Here is a 15095-nt window from a genome sequence, read left to right as displayed (position 1 = left end):
TGGGACATCAGCCCAGCGGTATTACGCCCGGCACCTATGGACCATAAACACAATGGGACACCAGCACACTGCTGTCCACACACGGCAGCTATGGACCATAAACCAATGGGGCACCAGCCGAGCGCTGTTACGCCTGGCACCTATGGACCGTAAACCCAATGGGGCACCAGCCGAGCGCTGTTGCACCCGACACCTATGGACCATAAACCCAAAGGGACACCAGCCCAGCGCTATTACACCAGGCACCTATGGACATTAAACCAATGTGACACCAGCCCAACGCTGTTACACCCTGCACCTATGGACCATAAATCAAAACGGACATTAGCACAAAGCTGTCCACAACCGGCACCTATATACCATAAAACCAATGGGACAACTGCCCAGCGATGTCCACACCAGGACCTATGTACCGTAAAACCAATGGGGCACAAGCCCAGCGCTGTTACACCCGTCACCTATGGACCATAAACCCAATGGGACACCAGCCCAGCGCAGTCCACACCCGGCATCTATGCATCAGAAACCCAATGGGACACAAGCCCAGTGCTGTTACAAGCAGCACCTATAGATGATTAACTCAATGGGATGCCAGCCCAGCGCAGTTACACGCGGCATCTATGGATCTTATACCCAATGGGACACCAGCGTGGCGTTGCTACACCAGGCACCTATGCACCATAAACCCAATGGGATACCAACCCAGCGCTGTCCACATCAGGCACCTATGGTCCATAAAACCAATGGGACAACAGCCCAGCACTGTTACACCCGGAACGTATGGACCATAAACACAATGGATCACCAGCCCAGCGCTGTCCACACCCGGCACCTATGGACCATAAACAAAATGCAACATCAGCCCTGCACTTTACAGACCCTGCACCAAGGGATCATAAACCGAATGTGACGCCAGCCAGCACTTTCCACACCCGACACCTATGGACCATAAACCAAATGGGACACTAGCCCAGCGCTTTTACACCCGGCACCTATGGACCATAAATGCAATGGGACACCAGCACAGTGCTGTCCACACACGGCAGCTATGGACCATAAACCAATGTGGCACCAGCCGTGCGCTGTTACACCCGGCACCTATGGACCAAAAACCCAATGGGGCACCAGCCGAGCGCTGTTGCACCCAACACCTATGGACCATAAACCCAATGGGACACCAGCCCAGCACTATTACACCCGGCACCTATGGACATTAAACCAATGGGACACCAACCCAACGCTGTTACACCCCGCACCTATGGACCATAAATCCAAACGGACACTAGCAAAGCACTGTCCACACCCGGCACCTATGTACCATAAAACCAATGGGATACCAGCCCAGCGATGTCCACACCGGGACTTATGTACAGTAAAATCAATGGGGCACAAGCCCAGCGCTGTTACACCCGTCACCTATGGACCATATATCCAATGGGACACCAGCACAGTGCTGTTCACAACCGGCACCTATGGACCATAAACCCAATGGGACACCAGCCCAGCGCAGTCCACATCCGGCATCTATGCATCAGAAACCCAATGGGACACAAGCCCAGTGCTGTTACAAGCGGCACCTATAGATCATTAACTCAATGGGATGCCAGCCCAGTGCAGTTACACGTGGCATCTATGGACCATAAACCCAATGGGACACCAGCGTGGCGTTGCTACACCAGGTACCTATGGAACATAAACCCAATGGGATACCAGCCCAGCGCTGTCCACATCAGGCACCTATGGTCCATAAAACCAATGGGACAACAGCCCAGCACTGTTTCACCCAGCACGTATGGACCATAAACACAATGGATCACCAGCCCAGTGCTGTCCACTACTGGCACCTATGGACCATAAACTCAACGTGACAACAGCCCAGCGCTGTCCTATCCCTGCACCAATCTACCATTAATCCAATGGGATACCAGCCCAGCGCTGTCAACACCCGGCATGTATGGACCTTAAACCAATGGGACACCAGCCCAGCTCTGTGACACCCGGCACCTATGGATGATAAAAACAATGGGACACCAGCCCAGCACTGTTCATTCCCGGTACCTATGCACCATCAACCGAATGGGACACCAGCCCAGCGCTTTCCACACCCGGTACCTATGAATCATAAACCCACTAGGACAACAGCCCAGCGCTGTCCATTCCTGGAACCTATACACCTACACTGAATGGAACACCAGCCCCGCGCTGTCCTTTCCAGGTACCTATCGACCATCAACCGAATGGGACACCAGACCAGCACTGTCTACACCCGGCACCTATGGACCATAAACCCAATTGAGCACCAGACCAGCGCTGTTAAACCTGGCACCTATGGATCATAATCGCAATGGGACACCAGATCAGTGTTGTTAAACCCGGCACCTTTGGAACATAAAACCAATGGGACACCAGACCAGCGCTGTTAAACCCGGCACCTTTGGACCATAATACCAATGGGACACCAGATCTGTGCTTTCCAAACCGGGCACATATGGACCATAAGCACAATGGGGCACCAGCCCAATACTGTCCACACACGGCGCCTATCAACCATAAACCCAATGGGACACCAGCCCAGCGCATTTACACACGGTCCCTATGGACCATATAACCCATGGGACACCAGGGCAGCGCTGTCCACATCCTGGAGCTATGTACCTTAAATCCAATGGGACACAAGGCCAGCACTGTTACACCCGGCACCTATGGACCATATAACAAATGGGACATCAGCCCAGCGCTGTCCACATCCGGGACCCATGGACCATAACCCAATGGGACACCAGCCCAGCGCAGTCAACACCAGGCAACTAAGGACCATTAACCCAATGGGACACCAGCCCAGCGCTGTCCACATGCGGCAACTATGGACCATAAACCCAATGGGACAAAAGCCCTGCTCCGTTGCATCCAGTACCTATGGACCATAACCCAATGGGACACCAGCATAGTGCTGTTACACCAGGCACCTATGCATCATAAACCCAAGGTGACACCATCCCAGCGCTGTCCACACTCGGCACCTATGGACCATAAAAACAATGGGACAACAGCCCAGAGCTGTTACACCGGGAACCAACAGACCATAAACCCAATGGGACACCAGCACAGCGTTGTCCACACCCTGCACCTATGGACCATAATCACAATGGGACACCAGCCCAGCGCTGCAACACATAGCACCTATGGACGCTAAACCCAATGAGACACCAGCCCAGCGATGTCCACACCCGGCACCTATGGACCATAAACCCAATGGGACACCTGCCCAGTGCTGTTACATCCTGTAACTATGGAACATTAACCCAATGGGACACCAGCACAGCGCTTTCCACTCCCGCATTATTGGACCATAAACACAATGTGACACCAGACCAACTCTGTCCACACCCGGCACATATGGACCATAAACCCAATCGGTCACCAGCCCAGCGCTGTCCTCACACGGCACCTATGGCCAATCATCCCAGTGGGACACCAGCCCAGTGCTGTTGCACCCAGCAACTAAGGACCATAAACCCAATGGGACACCAGTCCAGCGCTTTCCACACCCGGCACCTGTGGGCCATAAACCCAATGGCACATCAGACGAGCGCTGTCCATACCCGGCACATATGGACCATAAACCGAATGTGACAGCAGCCCAGGACTGTCCACTCCCGGTACCTATGGACCATAAACCGAATGGGACACCAGCCCAGCGCTGTCCATACCCGGCACCTATGGACCATAAACCGAAAGGGACACCAGACCAGCGCTGTCCAAAACTGGCACCTATGGACAATAAACCAAACAGACACCAGCCCAGCGCTGTCCACTCCCGGCACCTATACACCATAAATTTAATGGTACACCAGCACAGTGCTGTCCACACCCGGCACCTATGTACCATAAATCCAATTGGCACCAGCCCAGCGCTGTTAAACTAGGCACCTATGGCCCATAAACTCAATGGGACACCAGTCCAGCACTTTGCCCCCGGCACCTATGGACCATAAACACAATGGAACACCAGCCCAGCATTGTCCAGACCCTGCACCGAGGGACCATACACCGAATGGGACACCAGCCCAGCGCCTTCCACATATGTAACTATGGACCATAAACAAAATGGGACACTGGCCCAGCACTGTCTATACCCGGCAGCTATGGACCATAAAACCAATGGGACACCAGTCCAGCGCTTTCCACACCCGGCACCTGTGGGCCAAAAACCAAATGGGACACCAGCCCAGCGCTGTCCATACCTGGCACATATGGATCATAAAATGAATGTGACAGCAGACCAGCACTGTCCACTCCCGGTACCTATGGACCATAAAACGAATGGGACACCAGCCCAGCGCTGTCCATACCCGGCACCTATGGACTATAAACGGAATGGGACACCAGCCCAGCGCTGACCATACCCGGCTACCTATGGACAGTAAACCAAAGAGACACCAGCCCAGCGCTGTCCACTCCCAGCACCTATATACCATAAATTAAATGGGACACCAACACAGCGCTGCCAACACCCGGCACCTATGGACCATAAATCCAATTGGCACCAGCCCAGCGCTGTTACACCAGGCACCTATGGCCCATAAACGCAATGAGACACCAGTCCAGCACTTTGCCCCCGGCACCTATGCACCATAAACACAATGGAACACCAGCCCAGCACTGTCCAGACCCTGCACCAAGGGACCATAAACTGAATGGGACACCACCCCAGCGCTTTCCACATTGGCACCTATGGACCATAACAGCAATGGGACACTAGACCAGAGCTGTCCATACCCGGCAGCTATGGACCATAAACCGAATGTGACACCAGCCCAGCGCTTTCCACACCCGACACCTATGGACCACAAACCAAATGGGACACCAGCCCAGCGCTATTACAGCCGGCACCTATGGACCATAAACGCAATAGGACATCAGCCCAGTGCTGTCCACACATGGCAGCTGTCGACCATTAAACAATGGGGCACCAGCCGAGCGCTGTTACACCCGGCACCTATGGACAATATATCCAATGGGACACCAGCCCAGCGCTGTTCACAACCCGCACCTATGGACCATAAAACCAATGGGACAACTGCCCAGCACTGTTACACCCGGCGCATATGAGCCATAAACACAATGGCCTAGAAATTCAGTAGGCCTTGCGCCCACTTAGCGCCTAAAGAGATCTTTTGCACCGGCGGGGTGGTAGCGCGGAAATTGAGTGCAGCGGTATTGGCGGCGGTAGCCGTTAGCGCTGCGCCGGGACCGATGACATCATCGGTGTGCGCGGTGGCCCGTAACACCCCGAAACCGTGCCGATCCCCATATTTATTTGCGTCCGCCTCCTCCAAAGCGGGCGCAAACAGCGAACAGAAAACGGGGCCGTCCTGCTGCCATAGTGGGGCGCTTTAAAGCTGAAGGTGCGGCCGGCCGCTTTTTTGGCGGCCGCCTGCCCGCACCTCCTTCCCCGGCCTCCTCCACCCCCCCCCCGCGGCATTGCCGGCTGGTTTCCGTGGAGCCCGGCACTTCTCTGTTGTGCCGGGCTCTTTTGCCGGCACTCGCGATCGGGGCTCCGGCCGTTGCAGGCACGTCCCCCTTAAGAGAAGGCGGAGGCCTGCAGTACCACAGCCTGCCGCAGCGCATCGGGTGGCGCTGCGGCAACTAGTGCACCGATATGCAGTTGCAGCACCCCAAACGGAGGCGGGCACACCCTGGTATAGCGCCCTCTTCTGAATTGGGGCGCAGAAGACGAATATACGGCGTGCGCTAATGCCTCCCCGCCCAGCGCTAACTTTTGGGCGCGAGCGAGCTGCCCGCGCCCAAGTGAATTTCTAGGCCAATGGATCACCAGCCCAGCGCTGTCCACACCCGGCACCTATGGAGCATAAACACAATGGAACACCAGCCCAGCACTGTCCAGACCCTGCAGCGAGGGACCATAAACCGAATGGGACACCAGTCCAGCGCTTTCCACATCGGCACCTATGGACCATAGAAACAATGGGATACTAGACCAGCGCTATCCATACCCGGCAGCTATGGACCATAAACCGAATGTGACACCAGCCCAGCGCTTTCCACACCCGACACCTATGGACCATAAACCAAATGGGACACCAGCCCAGTGCTGTCCACACGTGGCAGCTATGGACCATAAATCAACGTGGTTCCAACCGAGCGCTGTTGCACCCGACACCTATGGACCATAAACCAATGGGACACCAGCCCAGCGCTAATATACCCGGCATCTATGGACATTAAATCAATGGGACACCAGCACAACACTGTTACACCCCGCACCTATGGACCATAAATCCAAACGGACACTACCACAGCGCTGTCCACACCCGGCACCTATGTACCTTAAAACCAATGGGATACCAGCCCAGCGATGTCCACACCGGGATCTCTGTACCGTAAAAGCAATGGGGCACAAGCCCAGCGCTGTTACACCCGTCACCTATGGACCATATATCCAATGGGACACCATCCCAGCGCTGTTCACAACCAGCACCTATGGACCATAAACCCAATGGGACACTCGCCCAGCGCAGTCCACACCCGGCATCTATGCATCAGAAACCCAATGGGACACAAGCCCAGTGCTGTTACAAGCGGCACCTATAGATCATTAACTCAATGGGATGCCAGCCAAGTGCAGTTACACGTGGCATCTATGGACCATAAACCCAATGGGACACCAGCGTGGCATTGCTACACCAGGCACCTATGGACCATAAACCCAATGGGATACCAGCCCAGCGCTGTCCACATCAGGCACCTGTGGTCCATAAAACCAATGGGACAACAGCCCAGCACTGTTACACCCGGCACGTATGGACCATAAACACAATGGTTCACCAGCCCAGCGCTGTCGACACCCGGCACCTATGGACCATAAAAGCAATGGGATACCAGCGCAGTGCTGTCCACACCCAGGACATATGTACCATAAATCCAATGTGACACCAGCCCAGCGCTGTCACACCCGGCACCGATAGACCATAAAGTCAATTTGTGACCTGCCCAGCGCTGTCCACTACTGGCACCTATGGACCATAATCTCAACGTGATAACAGCCCAGCGCTGTCCTATCCCTGCACCTATGGACCATTAATCCAAATGGATACCAGCCCAGCGCTGTCAACACCCGGCATGTATGGACCATAAACCAATGGGACACCAGCACAGCTCTGTGACACCCGGCACCTATGGATGATAAACGCAATGGGACACCAGCCCAGCGCTGTTCATTCCCAGTACCTATGGACCATCAACCGAATGGGACACCAGCCCAGCGCTTTCCACACCCTGCACCTATGGACCATAAACCCAATAGGACAACAGCCCAGCGCTGTCCATTCCTGGAACCTATACATCATACAATGAATGGGGCACCAGCCCAGCGCTGTTCATTCCTGGTACCTATGGACCTTCAACCGAATGGGACACCAGACCAGCACTGTCTACACCCGGCACCTATGGACCATAAACCCAATTGAACACCAGACCAGCGCTGTTACACCTGGCACCTATGGAACAAAATCGCAATGGGACACCAGATCAGCGCTGTTAAACCCAGCACCTTTGGACCATAAAACTAATGGGACACCAGACCAGCGCTGTTAAACCCGGCACCTTTGGACCATAAAACCAATGGGACACCAGATCTGTGCTTTCCAAACCGGGCACATATGGACCATAAGCACAATGGGGCACCAGCCCAATACTGTCCACACACGGCGCCTATCAACCATAAACCGAATGGGACACCAGCCCAGCGCATTTACACACTGTACCTATGGACCATATACCCCATGGGACACCAGCACAGCGATGTCCACACCCTGGTGCTACGTACCATAAATCCAATGGGACACAAGCCCAGCGCTGTTACACCCGGCACCTATGGACCTTTTACCAAATGGATCATCAGCCCAGCGCTGTCCACAACCGGCACCCATGGACCATAAACACAATGGGACACCAGCCCAGTGCAGTCAACACCCGGCAACTAAGGACCATTAACCCAATGGGACACCAGCCCAGCGCTGTCCACACGCAGCAACTATGGACCATAAACCCAATGGGACAAAAGCCGTGCTCATTTGCATCCAGTACCTATGGACCATAACCCAATGGGACATCAGCACAGCGCTGTCCACGCTTGGCTCCTATGGACCATAAACACAGTGGGACACCAGCCCAGAGTTGTTACACCGGGCACCAACAGACCATAAACCCAGTGGGATACCAGCACAGCGTTGTCCACACCTGCACCTATGGACCATAATCACAATGGGACACCTTCCCAGCGCTGCAACACATAGCACCTATGGACGCTAAACCCAATGGGACACCAGCCCAGCGATGTCCACACCCGGCACCTATGTACCATAAACCCAATGGGACACCTGCCCAGTGCTGTTACATCCTGTAACTATGGAACATTAACCCAATTGGACACCAGCACAGCGCTTTCCACTCCCGCACTATTGGACCATAAACACAATGTTGTGTCCGTGTGTTAATGGAGACACGGAATGCAGGAATTGGTTTAACAGGTGTTTACTGAACAAAGTCTGGAGGTGAACTAAAAGATACAAGACACTATGCAGGCTTATATAGCCCGAGTGGCCACTACCGGCATTACAGTACACAGGGGTTCTTAAAGGCATATACACCACAATTCCTCCCCTTTTAGACAACCAGTGCATAACATTTTAAGCAATTGTTATTAACATGTGTACAAGAACAAAAATCTACACATTTGCTGCAGTTAATCAATTATAATTCAGTCTCTCTGGAGGCTTCCTGACTCGGTCCGGATAACGCCTCGGTGGTGTAGTAGTTTTCGGTGGTGTAGTAGGTTCTTTTGGCAAGGTCGATTCGGCTTGAATGCCAGTGTCGGGTTCATCTAGTTCCAGTATTACCGGATCGGAGGTAGATAATATGGGTATCTCTGCTTCATCATTAGGCATATAGAGTGGTGGTCTAGGTTGTCCCTTTTCGGATTACTCTATGATCTGGTCAGCATGGCGCCTTATTATGCTTTCTCCAATGTCCACGGTAAACATCAGCGGTCCTAGTCGTGTGCAAATAGTTCCAGGCTGCCATTTATCGGTATGGTAGTCCCGGGCCAAAACTTGTTGACCTATCTGGAAGGTTCGAGTTGACCTTTCATTCATGCCTTGAAATTGCCGGTTCTCTACGTCCCTTCTGATGTTTGGCTTGATCAAATCCAGCTGGCATCTTAGTCTTCTATTGAAAAACATCATGGCGGGAGTTTGGTTTGTAACCACATGTGTTGCATTCCTGTAGGCAAACAAGAAGTTATCTACCTTATGCTGTAGATTTATGTCTTCATTGCCCATGGCATTTATGGCCTTCTTGAAGGTCTGGACATAACTTTCAGCCAATCCATTGGTGGCGGGATAGTATGGGGCGGACGTGTAGTGCTTAACCCCATTGTTTTATAAGTACTTCCTGAATTCTTCGGACACAAATTGTGGTCCATTATCAGAACAGATCTGTTCAGGCAGCCCATTCCTGGCAAATATGCTCCTTAATACTGTGATGGTTTTTTCCGTGGTGGTGGAGGACATCTTTATTACCTCCGGCCACTTGGAGTGTGCGTCAACCGCGATTAAGAACATTGAGTCCATAAATGGACCAGCAAAGTCGATGTGTACCCTTTGCCAAGGAGATGAGGGCCACTCCCATGGATGTAGAGGGGCTTGTGGTGGGGCGTTTTGGACCTTCTGGCATCCTAGACAGCCCTTGGTCATTTCTTCGATGTCTCCATTGATACCTGGCCACCATACAAACGCTCTGGCTAGGTTCTTCATTTTCACTCCACCCAGATACACCTCGTGAAGCTCCAATAGCACTTTATCCTGGAGTTTGGGTGGAATCACCACTCTGGATCCACACATCAAGGTTCCTCGGCACACTGACAGCTGTTCTCTTCTTTGCGAGAATGCTGGCAACAGTGGTTCGCCATGTGCTGGCCATCCCTTCACCGTTAAATCGTAGACTCGTGAGAGAGTCGGGTCATTTCTCATTTCCTTTTCAATGGTAGAATTTGTCACCGGTAGACATTCCACTATGGTTGAGTGGAACATTTCCACTGGGTCCACTGTAGGTGCCTCTTCTACCGTTGGCAACGGTAGACGCGATAAACCGTCAGCATTTCCATGCTGTTTTGATCCTTTGTATTCTATATCATATTGGTGTGCCCCTAGGAAAAGGGACCACCTCTGTAGCCTTTGCGCTGTCATAATGGGAACGCCCTTTTTAGGGTTGAATATGGAGACGAGGGGTTGATGGTCAGTCAACAAGGTAAATTTTTTTCCGTGTAGGTAATGGTTGAATTTCTACACTCCCCATACCAGGCTGAGTGCTTCCCTGTCGATCTGGGCATAGTTACGCTCAGCTGAGTTCAATGAGCGTGACGCAAAAGCTATCGGCCGCTCTGAGCCATCAGGGAATCTATGCAATAATACCGCTCCTATGCCATAAGGGGATGAATCGCACGCCAGTCTGATTGGCAGTGATGGGTTGTAATGAGCCAAAACTTCCTTGGATGTGATCAAGCATCTACTTTTATGGAAGGCATGTTTACACTCTTCGCTCCATTTCCAAATTACTCCCGTTTGTAGCAGTTCATTAAGAGGGTGCAGAACAGTTGACAAGTTCGGTAAATATTTATGATAGTAATTTATCAATCCCAGGAACGACATTAATTGTGAGACATTTTCAGGTGCTGGGGCTTTCATGGCCGCTTCAATTTTTTCAGGTGACTTATGCAACCCTTCTTCGTTAATTATGTGGCCACAATATGATATTTGTTTCTGGAAAAATCCGCACTTGGGGCGATTTGCTCGTAGGCCCCGTTCTCTCAGCTTAGTGAGCACCTGCTCCAAATTGGCAAGGTGCTCGTTGTCGTTTTCTCCTGTTACAAGGATGTCGTCTAGGTAGCATTGAGTCCCCGGAATCCCTTGCAGGTCTTGCTCCATAGCCCTTTGCCAGATAGCTGGAGCTGATGCTACTCCGAAAACCAGTCGATTGTACTGGTACAGGCCTTTGTGTGTGTTTATCGTGAGATACTTTTTAGCGGCCTCCTCAACCTCCATCTGTAGATGTGCCTGTGCCAAGTCAATTTTGGTGAAACGTTTCACTCCGGATAGTGAGGTGAAAATATCTTCTATCCTCGGAAGAGGATACTGTACCGTGTGAAGGACCGGGTTTACAGTCACCTTGAAGTCCCCACAGATGCGAATTTTTCTCTGTTCTTCAGGTTTATCATTATTCAACGTTTTCTTCATGACCAGGACGATGGGTGTTGCCCACTCGCTCCAATCTATCTTGGATAACACGCCTGCCTTTTCCAAATACTCCAGCTCTGCCTCGACTGCTGGACGAATTGCGTATGGCACCGGCCTTGCCTTAAAAAACTTGGGAATTGCCGCATCTTCCACTTTTATGGAGGCGGCGATGCCTTTCAAGGTCCCTAGTTCCTGTTGAAACACTTCTTTGCCGTTGGCCAAGATGTCATTTAATCGTTCAGGTTTGACATCATCATCATTTTTTTTCTCACTGGTCACCGTCAGTGCCTGAATGGAGTGCCACTCTAAACGTATCTTCCTGATCCATTCACGTCCCAACAGCGGTGGACCACCATCTTGCAGAACGTATAAATATAACTTCTGTATTTCCTTGCCGTTGTATACAACAGGCACCCTTATTTTCCCTCTGGGGTATACTTTCTGCCCCGTATATGTCTTCAAGATAATGGATGTGTCTTTCAAAGGTATATGCGGAAATAGCCACTCATAATCCCGTCGACTTATGACGGTCAGAGCTGATCCTGTATCTATCTCCATTTTAACTGGGGACCCCGCTATCGTGAGGGTAACCCAAATGGTCTGGTAATCTTCTTTGGCAATTACATTATGTAACTTGAGAGAGCTTAGTCTCTTGTTTCCGGAGTCGCTAATGCCCTTCTGGTCTTCGGAGCTACTGTCCGTCATCATTTGTAGCTTTCTGTACTTTTCCTTATTGATTTTTATTCTGTCAGTGGAATTTCTGTTTCCAGATCGGCATGCACGTGTAATGTGTCCGATCTTTCCGCATTGCCTGCATGCTTTGGCCTTGAACCAGCAGTGCCTCTAGTAATGGGCGGATCTGCCACATTGATAACATCTCTCGAAACCCCGTGTCATTTCATGGGTGCCGCAGTTCTGTGGCTTTTGCTGTATCTCTGCAGCTCCTCTTGCTGCTGCTTCGTATGATACAGCTACACTGAAAGCCTTGTCCAGTGTCAAATTTTTCTCAGAAAGTAGCCTTTTTTGTGTTCCTTCACTTAGGAGACCACAGACGAATTCGGCTCGTAGAGAATCTGCCAGTCCTGCCCCGAATTGGCAGTGTAGAGTATCAACAATCTCCTTAAAATTCTTGTCCATCAGTTTGGCTGGAGTGATTAAGTTTCATAACAGCCTGTATGTCCTTGCGCCCATGAGATTTAGAAGTACCGATGCCTTTTTATCATCCTCTATTTCATTCGCTGTGCAATATACCTCCACTCTTTCCACACATGTGGTCCAATCCTCTATATCGCTATCGAAATCAGTAATATTGCCAGTCTTAGGCATCCTGAAAAAAAATGGCGCCTCCCGCGCTTTCCTTTCTACCCCACAGAAAAATAATGGCACCTCCCGCGCTTTCCCGCCGCTGCCGCTTCTGACAACGCTGTTCTCCACGGTTTTTATTTACATAGGTATTTTTAAAAGTGGAGACTCGATCCCGCCAGACTCTCTGGGACTTTTCCATCCCTCTGCTTGGTCCGAACGCCAACCTGCTTTGCAGCGCCGGCCATCTCCCGAGTGCTCCACCCTCTGTCTCCGTTTGCCTCCGCCTTTGCTGCTCGGCCCCGCGCAGAGCCAGCCGATGGAGCCCCAGCCCGCCACCCAGGAAGGATTATTGCAGTACCTGCCACCAGCTCGGCTAGCTGGTGAAACCACAGATTTTTAAAAAAAAATTCTTTCTTCTTTTTCTTCGACTTTCGCCTGAGGAATCGATCTCCTTGAGGTGCTGCCGAATTGCAGGTAAGTCCATTTCCAATTCGTCACCACTGTTGTTTCCGTGTGTTAATGGAGACACGGAATGCAGGAGTTGGTTTAACAGGTGTTTACTGAACAAAGTCTGGAGGTGAACTAAATGATACAAAACACTATACAGGCTTATATAGCCCGAGTGGCCACTACCGGCATTACAGTACACAGGGGCTCTTAAAGGCACATACACCACACACAATGGGACACCAGACTAGCTCTGTCCACACCCGGCACCTATGGACCATAAACCCAATCGGTCACCAGCCCAGCGCTGTCCTCACACGGCACCTATTGCCTATCATCCCAGTGGGACACCAGCCCAGCGCTGTGGCTCCCAGCAACTAAGGACCATAAACCCAATGGGACACCAGTCCAGCGCTTTCCACACCCGGCACCTCTGGGCCATAAACCCAATGGCACACCAGCCCAGCGCTGCCCATACTCGGCACATATGGAGCATAAACCGAATGTGACAGCAGCCCAGCACTGTCCACTCCCGGTACCTATGGACCATAAACCGAATGGGACACCAGCCCAGCGCTGTCCATACCCAGCACCTATGGACCATACACCGAAAGGGACACCAGGCCAGTGCTGTCCATACCCGGCACCTATGGACAATAAACCAAAGAGACACCAGCCCAGCGCTGTCCACTCCCGGCACCTATACACCATAAATTAAATGGGACACCATCACAGTGCTGTCCACACCCGGAACCTATGGACCATAAAACCAATTGGACCAGCGCTGTTACCCCAGGCACCTATGGCCCATAACTTCAAAGGGACACCAGTCCAGCACCTTGCCCCCGGCACCTATGGACCATAAACATAATGGAACACCAGCCCAGCACTGTCCAGACCCTGCATCGAGGGACCATAAACAGAATGGGACACCATCCCAGCGCTTTCCACATCGGCAACTATGGACCATAAACAAAATGGGACAATGGACCAGCGCTGTATATACCCGGCAGCTATGGACCATAAACCGAATGTGACACCAGCCCAGCGCTTTCCACACCCGACACCTATGGACCATAAACACAATGGGACACTAGACCAGCGCAGTCCAAACCAGCAGCTAAGGACCATAAACCGAATGTGACACCAGCCCAGCGCTTTCCACACCTGACACCTATGGACCATAAACCCAATGGGACACCAGTCCAGCGCTTTCAACACCCGGCACCTCTGGGCCATAAACCCAATGGCACACCAGCCCAGCGCTGCCCAAACCCAGCACATATGGAGCATAAACCGAATGTGACAGCAGCCCAGCACTGTCCACTCCCGGTACCTATGGACCATAAACCGAATGGGACACCAGCCCAGCGCTGTCCATACCCAGCACCTATGGACCATACACCGAAAGGGACACCAGGCCAGTGCTGTCCATACCCGGCACCTATGGACAATAAACCAAAGAGACACCAGCCCAGCGCTGTCCACTCCCGGCACCTATACACCATAAATTAAATGGGACACCATCACAGTGCTGTCCACACCCGGAACCTATGGACCATAAAACCAATTGGACCAGCGCTGTTACACCAGGCACCTATGGCCCATAACCTCAAAGGGACACCAGTCCAGCACCTTGCCCCCGGCACCTATGGACCATAAACATAATGGAACACCAGCCCAGCACTGTCCAGACCCTGCATCGAGGGACCATAAACAGAATGGGACACCATCCCAGCGCTTTCCACATCGGCAACTGTGGACCATAAACAAAATGGGACAATGGCCCAGCGCTGTATATACCCGGCAGCTATGGACCATAAACCGAATGTGACACCAGCCCAGCGCTTTCCACACCCGACACCTATGGACCATAAACACAATGGGACACTAGATCAGCGCAGTCCAAACCCAGCAGCTAAGGACCATAAACCGAATGTGACACCAGCCCAGCGCTTTCCACACCTGACACCTATGGACCATAAACCAAATGGGACACCAGCCCAGCGCTATTACACCCAGCACCTA

Source organism: Somniosus microcephalus, chromosome 4, assembly GCF_052327205.1.
Source record: "Somniosus microcephalus isolate GS21.2 chromosome 4, FLI_Smic_1.0, whole genome shotgun sequence".
NCBI classification, from domain to species: Eukaryota; Metazoa; Chordata; class Chondrichthyes; order Squaliformes; family Somniosidae; genus Somniosus; species Somniosus microcephalus.
This window is presented reverse-complemented; position numbering follows the sequence as displayed.